Here is a 9,331-nt window from a genome sequence, read left to right on the forward strand (position 1 = left end):
TACAGAGTGAAGTCAGGAAGGGAGGGGAGGCTGCCAGTTGCCAGGCGCTAGGTCAGGACGTGACCCAAGTCACCTGGGTTCCAGGGCTCCCTGCAGGGTTCTCAGCGATCAGATAGATTCCTGGGTGCTGGTTTCTCCTGTCAGGAGGTCCTGGGTGGAGAAGACTGAATGTGACCTTCTTTTAGGAATCTGACTAAGCTAGAATCCCTCGCAGTCCCAGACAGCTTCTAAGATGTGTTAGACTGGATGCTTAAAAAAACGTGGCAAAAATGGAGACAGAAGCAAGAGGTAAGAAGTAAGGGTTTTTTGGGGTCTGCTTGTGTGTCGGGGGTGGGGGACCCTCAAACTCCTTGCCATGGTGGATGAGAATGGGAGTGTCCTGGAGAGCCCATCCAAGAAGTTGTGACCTCTCCATCAGAGGAACTGGATGGAGAACTTCCCTCAGGCCTGAGACGCCTGTCTCCACTGGGCCCAGTCTGGTGTGTGTCAGGGAGACGTTGGTGACCAATGGGTACGACAGCAGGAGGATGAAGACTGGATCTTTAAGGCTGATGCCATAGGTCTTTCCCTGTTGCGCTCCACCTTATTTGAGACAGGGTCTCGCACTGGTTAGTGCACCTCTGGCATCTTCCTTTGGCACCTCCCAGGGCTGGCGTTATAGATACATGCACCACATCTGGCTTTTTTTTTGTTTTAAATCTGGGTGTTACAGATCTGAACTCAAGTTCTCAGGCTTGTACAGCAAGCACTTTACCTATTGAACGGTCTCTGTAGCCCAAAGCTTTGAAAGACCTGCGGACTTGGGTGAGTCTACATGGTTCGAGCCAGGCATTTCTGCAGGTGGGAGAGCCTTGGCTGAAAAGCACCAGTGCTCAGCACGCCCATTATCAAGCTGCTGTCAGTTACTGGAAACCAAGGGCGCAGGAACAATGGAATCCATCTGTCTTAGTCAGCGCAGGCTGCTGTTCTGGATACTGTAGGCTGGGTGGCTTAGAAAGAACAAGACAGCTACTTTAGTTCTGGAGGGCTGAAGTCTGAGACCAGCATCATCTCTTACAGGGACGCCAATCCCATCCACGTGGGCTCCATCCATATGACCTAATTACCTCTCAGAGGCCCCGCCTCCAAAAGCCATTCCATTGGGGATCAAGTTGCAACACACTGATTTTGGGGCAACATATTTAATCCATATCAACATTTCTAGAATTTCTGTTTGACACCACTAACCATGTTTCTGGCTTTTTTCTTTTTTTATGTGTATGAGTGTTTTTGCTTTCATGAATGTGTACAATGTGTGGGCCTGGTGTGCTCAGAGCTCAGAAGAGAGAATTGGATCCCCTGAAATTCGAGTTACAGATGGTTGTGAGCCACCATGTGGGCACTGGTCATTGAATGCGGGTCCTCCGCAAGCCCAGCAAGTGCTCTTAGCTGCTGAGCCATCTCTCCAGCCTGTGTTTCTATTTTTTTGTTATTTTGTTCTCCTTTTTATTTTTGTATTTTTTTCGAGACAGGGTTTTTCTGTGTAGCTTTGAAGCCTGTCCTGGAACTTGTTCTGTAGACCAGGCTGGCCTTGAACTCACAGAGATCCTCCTGCCTCTGCCTCCTGAGTGAGGAATTAAAGGCATATGCCACCACTGTTCAGGTTGCTCTGTTTTTCAAGTCAGGGTTTCTTCTGTGTAGCCCTGGCTGTCCTAGAACTTGCCCTGTAAACCAGGTTGGCCTTGAACTCAGATCTGTGTGCTTCTGCCTCCCAAGAGCTGGGATTAAAGGTGTGCACCACCCCCAGCAGGCTGTTTTACTCGTATGATTTATTTTTCATGTGTATGAACATGTGCCTCTGAGTGTATGCCACACATATGCTGGTAACTGTGGGTGGCAGAAGAGGGAGGTGGGTTTATCCTCAGAACTGGTGTTACAGGCAGTTGTGAGTCACCTGATGCGGGGGTTGGGAATTGAACTAGGGTCCTCTCGAAGCAGGAAGTCCTCTTAACTAATTTCTGAGATGTATCTGGAGTCCCATTTCTCTCTCTGTGTGTTTTTTTTGCTGTTGTTATTTTTCTTTGTTTTTTTTTATTCATTTTTTTATTTTTTCCCTTTCCTCCCTCAAAACCTTTCCATACCGTCCTCTCCACTTTCCTTTCATGGTTACCGCACATGCGTGTGTACGTAACAACATGTATGTTCCTCAATACTAGCTGCTCAGCCCACATATCACTTGCATGTGTGTTTTCAATTTTTATTTTTAAATAATGTAGAAGTTTTTAAAAATCTTTATGTATATAGTGTTTGGCCTGCATGTATGCCCACCAGAAGAGGGCGCCAGATCTTATTACAGATGGCTGTGAGCCACCATGTGGTTGATTGCTGGGAATTGAACTCAGGACCTCTGGAAGAGCAGCCAGTGCTCTTAACCTCTGAGCCATCTCTCAGGTCCCCAGTCACAAGACGATTTTAAAATGACTTAATGTGTCTACTTGACTATTCGCTTAGATCAGTGGTTCTCAATGCGTGGGGTACCCTTTGGGGTAGAACCACCAGGGGTCCCCTAAGACCATCAGAAATAGGTACTGAGACTCCTCTGTCTATCTTCAGGTGGATCTATCCACATGCAGATAGTCCCAAATATGAGTACACAGTGTGCTTGTACACTCCAAACAAATGGCTTGGGCCACAACATGCTTCTGTGTTGTTATACACAGTCACACACTTGTAGAGGGCAGCAACTGTGTTGAAAGCAGCAGCGATGGAGGTAAAATGACCCTTCATGAATTATAATCACTGGGGAAATGTAAAACGAGGTACTGTCAAATTACCAACGACTGCAAAAATTTATGTGCACCATGGCAATTTAATCTGTGTGATGATTGGTCTTTTTAGAGTCAGCTGTGTTGATGTGGTTACTTGGGATAGTAACAAGTATGTAAACAAGACAAAACAGAATGGTAAATCCCAGGAAACTTCAATGAACTGAACTGACTGCACTATGAACATTATATATGAACACATGCATATACATGTAAACTGTGCCATCTTTTGCATTATTAAAGTTACTGATGATGGATTGTATAGAGAAAAGTGTTAAGAAAAGAAAACTTTTTTTTTTTTTTTACAGTATGGTTTTACCTCAATAATTAGGGCAGGGATTGAGAAACTGCAACGTGTTAACCGTTGTGAAGTTTTATCAGCCAAATCTATGAAGCAAATGAACTATAATTTCTTTTAGATCGCAAGCACCCAAGCTTTGCCAGTTAGGATACCAACTATGTTAGAAATGAAGCTGGTGGACACAGAGAGCCAGACTTGACACTGGTGTCAAGGACTACCACCAAAATGTAGCAGCCACTGAAGCTTCATATTTGATGGCACTCGGAGTCACCAGAGCTGTGAAATCTCATACCATTGCCAAGGATTTACTGCCTCCAGCAAGCAAAGACAGTGCTCGAGTTATGATCAGGGGCAAATCTACTATGCAGCTGAGTGCAGTTTCCTTATTTAATGACGCTGTCGAAGAATAGATGGCTCGTCTGCTTGATCAGGCAATCCAGGAAATCAAATCTGTTCCACTTCCAATATTTAGTATCCAGCTTGATGAATCTACAAATGTTGCAACCTGTGTTGCTGGTTTACATGAGGTATATTAGTGATGGCGACTTTAAAGATGAAGTTTCTGTTTTGCAAACCTCTTGAAACAACTACTGCATGCGATGTATTCGACACAGTGGGTTCATTTCTGAAAGAACCGAGGAGATCTCTTGGGAAAAGGTTTGTGGTGTTTGCACAGATGGTGGATCTACGCTAGGGTGTCGATCTGGATTTCAGTGCTCGGTACTGCATGAGTCACCAAAAGCCATTGGTGCTCACTGGATGATTCGCCGGCAGATATTGGCAATGAAGACAAAGTCACAAGAGTTACCAGAAGTAATGAAGAGTGCCATTAACTTCTGTCAGTTTTGTAGAGGCGAGCACTTTACTGTGCAGCGGGTACCAACAAAGTTCTGCTATTTCACACAGAGCTGCGAAGTGAATGGCTGCCCAGAGGAAAAGTTTTAAAACGTGCTTTTGAGCTCGTGATGAACTCAAGACATTTTAAATCAGAAAGTGTGGTAGTTTGAAAGAAAATGGCCCCCAAAGGGAGTGCCACTATTAGGAGGTGTGGCCTTGTTGGAGGAAGTGTGTTGCTGTGGGGGTGGGCTTTTAGGACTCTTTTTCTCAGGCTTCTCTCAGTGACACTCAACTTCCTGTTGCCTGCAAGATATAGCGCTCTCAGCGCGAGCACCACGTCCGTCCGCCAGCTTGCTGCCGTGCTCCCCATCATGATAATGAACGGAACCTCTGAAACTGTGAGTCACTCCAACTAAATGTTTTCTTTATGAAAGTTTCTGTGGTCATGGTGCCTCTTCACAACAATAAAATCCCAAACTAAGACAAAGCAAGATTGCAGTTCAGAGCACTTTTCAGCAATAAAAACGAATTGCAGAAAATAGCTGATTTGGTGGACATCTTTGCTATCTTGCATGAGTTAGCTTGATTACTGCGAGGACCAAATGCAAAAGCCTCGATTTGTCTAAAAAGATCTGCTCATTTCAAATGAAACTTCAAGCTTTGGTGTGTGTGTGTGTGTGTGTGTGTGTGTAGGATGAAAATAAAATTTGCATGTTTACCTATCTTATCTGCTTTTTGGAAGGAACATAAAATTGAACCAGACCAAAGCACTATAATAGTACTATGAACGAAAGAACACTTTCATAGGCTTGCAGATAAAACTTCATCCAATTTTCCAAATCTACCCAACACTCTATGTGGACCAGCCAGCCATTCACAGTCAAAGCTGAAGATATTCCCGAGACAGCACAAGAGGAGGTCATTGAATCGATCTCTCCACCAGGCCAGCCACAAAATTCTGGATCAAGTGTTCGCAGCCATATCTTGGACTGCCTGAAACTATTTGTGCTGCCTTCATTTCCAGCAACATATGTTTGTGAAACGGATTTTGAGCTCGTTGGTTATCAAGCCTAAATACGGAGGCAGACTTGCTGTGGAGGATGAGCTTGGTTGTGCTCTTGCAAAGACTGCTCTGAGAGTCTCTGATCTGGTGGGAAAGAGCAATCTCCACCTTCCAGTTGACGCTGACTTTTTACTCACTGTCGCAAATGAAATGTGTCAAGTATAGTTTACTGTTAAGATGGATACCCATGCAACACCATGTTTTAAGAAGAAAATTTCATTTATTTGTAATTAGAAATAACTATCCCACAATACATAATTACACATTGTTTTGTGATTAATCACTATGATTTAGTTCTGTTCAATCTGTAACAATGAAAATGCATCTGGCGGGCTGGAGAGATGGCTCAGCGGTTAAGAGCACTGACTGCTCTTCCAGAGGACCCGGGTTCAATTCCCAGCACCCACATGGCAGCTCACAACTGTCTGAAAATGCAGTTCCACGAGATCTGACACCTTCACACCAATGTACATAAAGTTAAATAAATCATTTAAAAAAAAAAAAAAAAAAAAAAAGAAAATGCATCTGGCATATCGGGTATATTATGATTCATAACAGTATCAGAATTACAGTTATGAAGTAGCAATGAAAATGATTTTATGGTTGGGGGGTCACCACAACGTGACAAACTGCAGCAAAGGGTCACATTAAGAATGCTGAGAACCACTGTCCTCGATGAATTTCAGCATGACTTGTGAAGGTCAGTCATGTGATCCTCAGTATTAACTAGTGCTGCATTAAGCCTCTAAATTTGCTTTAAAAAATGGGTTTGGAGCCTAGTTTTTTGAGTGGTGTGTCAGAAAGGTGGTGTTCTACACAGAGTGTGGGGGCCTACTGCTGGGGTTGAGAAATTTTATGTTTAAGTGTGAATTTAGGTAGGTGCTTTGGCCACAGTTTTCCTCATTTGTAAACAATTTTTACTTGTAAGCAAAGATGTTGCATCTTAGTGTATTGTGATGAAGACTGAGTTAATAGATAAAAGACGTATAACGGTAGTTGGCGTGCACTGAGCATGCATCTCCAGGCCACGATCCTGTCTGACTTCTATTCTTTGAAGCATGGCTTCTTGAGCAGAGGGTCTTACCATCAGGTTCTGGGGGTGGAGGGCTACAGCCATGGAAGTAGCCTGTAAAGTCTTTTAGAGGGGGTTTCTATGGGACTCCACTGGTTAACACCTGGAAAAGTGGTACCCCATCTCGTACTGTACTTATTTGAAAGAGGTATTGACTCCCCCTCCCCCCCCTACTTACAGTATAACTTCAACTGTGTGTGTGTGTGTGTCTGTCTGTCTGTCTGTTTTAAGGAAGCTTTTACAGTATATTTCCATATGGCTTTTCCAAAGGTCTTTAGTGCTGATCCTTCCCCAAGCTCCATTCTCTTTTCCTATCCTTCACCTCCAACGTAACCCTTTCTGCTCCATTTCCCCTGATACCAGCTGCTTTCTGTCCTCTTCTCCCAGAAAGACCCCCTTCCCCATGGCTCCAACTTCTCTTCAAAATGCAGTTTATTGAATACAGACTTTAACTCAATTTATTTTTTGTCCCTGTAGTGCAACCAGGAACAGGATGGTCCATGTTGAGGATGGATAATTATGGGAAGATGCAAGAAGACCGCGAGCGATGGGAGCTTCCAGGGTCGTTAACCCGTACCTTGCGCCTGTCCCTGGCCTCTCCTCTTTCCAACGGGGTGGCCTCAGCAAATGCCTGGAATGTCAGTATATTTGCCAAATTATTTGTGGTCATTTCTAGGACCAGAGCCCGTGAAACATGATTGGAAAGGACCCACAGTTGAGAGTCCACGGTGTCTTTCCCACGGACACTCTGATTTTCTCCCGAGCTGGGAAAGGAACAGTGGCAAATGAGAGCCAAATACACTGATGCACACGTGTGAAAATGTCACAACGAAACCTAGTGCTTTGCATTTGAACCCTAATATTACGGAGCATGTAGTAATGCAATAAATCAAGAAGAGGTATTTTCTGCCTTCAGAGTCCTCTCTGCATCCCCTCCTAAGCTGCTCGCACCCCTGCAGAGCGCCGGGAAAGGAGTGGAGGCGGGCACCATTTCAGTCCGCGGCTTGGCCCCTCCTCTCCAGCCCTTGGGTTTAGTTTCAGCCCAGACACCAATGCGGGTTAAAGTGGGAATAAGAGAGGCTGGAACTGTCTCAGTGGTTATTTTCTCCAATCAGGGAGATAATATGTGTAAAAATGTTTTGAAAGGAAAGTGTGAAAAGTGGCAGTTGGCCTCCATGATAAATAGAACCATAAATGTCAGAGTCTAGATGGTACAATCTCCATTGCTCAGGACACGGTTGGTTGCATTTACACATCATTAAGTTTTTACTGGGCCAACACTATCGTTCTTCAGGGGTTGCTATGACAAAAGCCTTGAATTTGTTTAAAGAATTTTTTTTCCTGAGACAAGGTCTTGCTATTTAGCCCAGGCTGGCCTTGAACCCGATGCATAGCCCAAGATGGCCTCCAACTCTTGATCCACCTGCGTTAGCTTCCCAAGTCATAGAATTACAGGCTGTCCTACTCTCGGCTAGTGCTTTCAAGGTTGCTATAGGTAGCAAGGCACTGTATCTCATTCTGTGGTAAACAGGGAAGTGAGCGATCCTCCAGTCCCAGTTCTCTGCTCTCCCACATTGATTCTTCACTTTCACCTCCCAGGTCTTGGTCTGTTAAGAACCCCATTCTCTGCTCCCCAACAACTCTAGGGTGATTCTTTGGGTATGAAGAAAGTTCAACTCAGGAGCCTTTGATGGCTAAAGGGCAGGATGACCCTGGAGCCCTAGTCAGATGTAATCGGAAATCACTGTGTTAAGCAAAATAAGCTGGAGTTGGGATAACAGGAACTCCATGGTTTTTTTTTTTTTTTTTTTTGGCTTTTGTTGCTCTTTTGTTTTTTACTCAGAAACTGAATTTAAAATTGCAATGTGTGTGTGTGAGTCAAAAGATTAGAAAGGGTTCATGAGAAGGAGGAAGAGACCCTGTCAGTATAGGAAAAAGAACGGGTCATGGAATGTATGTAGTACAAAGGCAGAAGTCGGTACTACCTGGGTGAAGAAAGGGAACCAGCTAGGGGTGGGGAGGACCATCGAGGGGGTAATAGCAAAGAAGGAGAACAAAGTGTAACAAAATGTACCTACAGAGATGCTAGGATAAAACCCAATACTTTGTATTTGACCTTATCAAAAAAGAAAAGGGTCAAAATTGTTAATATATTTAAATGCAAAACAAAACAAAGCAACACAACAACAACAGAAAAACAAAGAACACTCAAAACACCTGCCTGCTCTCACAGAAATAAATATTCAAGATACTATCTGACCAACACATAAACCTGTAGAGGTTTAAAAGAGAATGCCCCATAGGTTTAGATGTTTGCATCCTGGTCCTCAGCTGTCTAAGTTGAGGAGGTGCGGCCTTGCTGGAGGAAGGAGTCACTGGGGATGGACTTTGAGGTTTCAAAGCCTAGCCCTATTCCCAGGGCACTCCCTGGCTTTCTGCTTGTGGTTTGAGATGTGGGCCCTCAGCTGTTCCTGGGCAATGCCTGCTGTGATGGTGACAATGTGTTAGCCCCTCATCTCTCTGAAGCTAGAAGCCCAAATAAACCCTCCAGTAAGTTGCCTTGGTCATGGTGTCATCAGAGTGACAGAACGAACACAGGCACCAGGGACAGTTGTCATGTAAAGTGAACCCAATTCGCTTCCTGTATGTTGGAATCCCTGTGCATCTCATTAGGTCCTGTCTTCCAACAAACACAGTGATGAGACCCTCCTCACTGTCCTGGTCCATGCTGCCCATTTCTTTCAGAAAAGAATGCAGAGTTCTTTGCAGGGCTTTCCTCGCTGATGGTCTGTAACTTGAGCTACTATGGAATGAAGATGAGGAGTTTCTAGGGCGTGACACGGGGCTGGGCGAGAAAACCAAATGTTTTATATGCTATACATGTAAATATATCAGGAACAATAGGAAATCCTCATGACCGGTACGGTCTTGGTTCTGTAATGAAGCATGTGGCATTTGCAATTAGTTTTCTTCCTCTATATATTCCGCATTCCCTTTGCCTCAGCAAGCACATCGGCCGATTGTTATTACTGTGGGGTGACCCAAACCTTCATTTTTTTGGGGGGGGGATCTAGGGCATTAATGATTATGTGTAGGCTGGGTTATTGTAGTTTTCCATTGACTTAGATCAGAAGGCGTGGTAATAATAAAGCTATTACAGACATACTCGGTCTGACCTCTGTATGCAACAGAAGTCAAACGTTTCCTTGATAGCCAGGATTAGTCACTTACAAAAATAGCCATTTTCTTCCTTG

The 9,331-nt window shown here is 44.3% G+C and overlaps 1 pseudogene; it reads left to right on the forward strand.

Moving 5' to 3' along the window:
- Positions 1 to 269: 269 nt before the first annotated feature.
- LOC121676955 lies at positions 270 to 8,699 on the forward strand (annotated as a pseudogene).
- The last annotated feature ends 632 nt before the right edge of the window (positions 8,700 to 9,331 follow it).

This window comes from Arvicola amphibius, chromosome 12 (genome assembly GCF_903992535.2).
Source record: "Arvicola amphibius chromosome 12, mArvAmp1.2, whole genome shotgun sequence".
In the NCBI taxonomy this organism is placed as follows: domain Eukaryota; kingdom Metazoa; phylum Chordata; class Mammalia; order Rodentia; family Cricetidae; genus Arvicola; species Arvicola amphibius.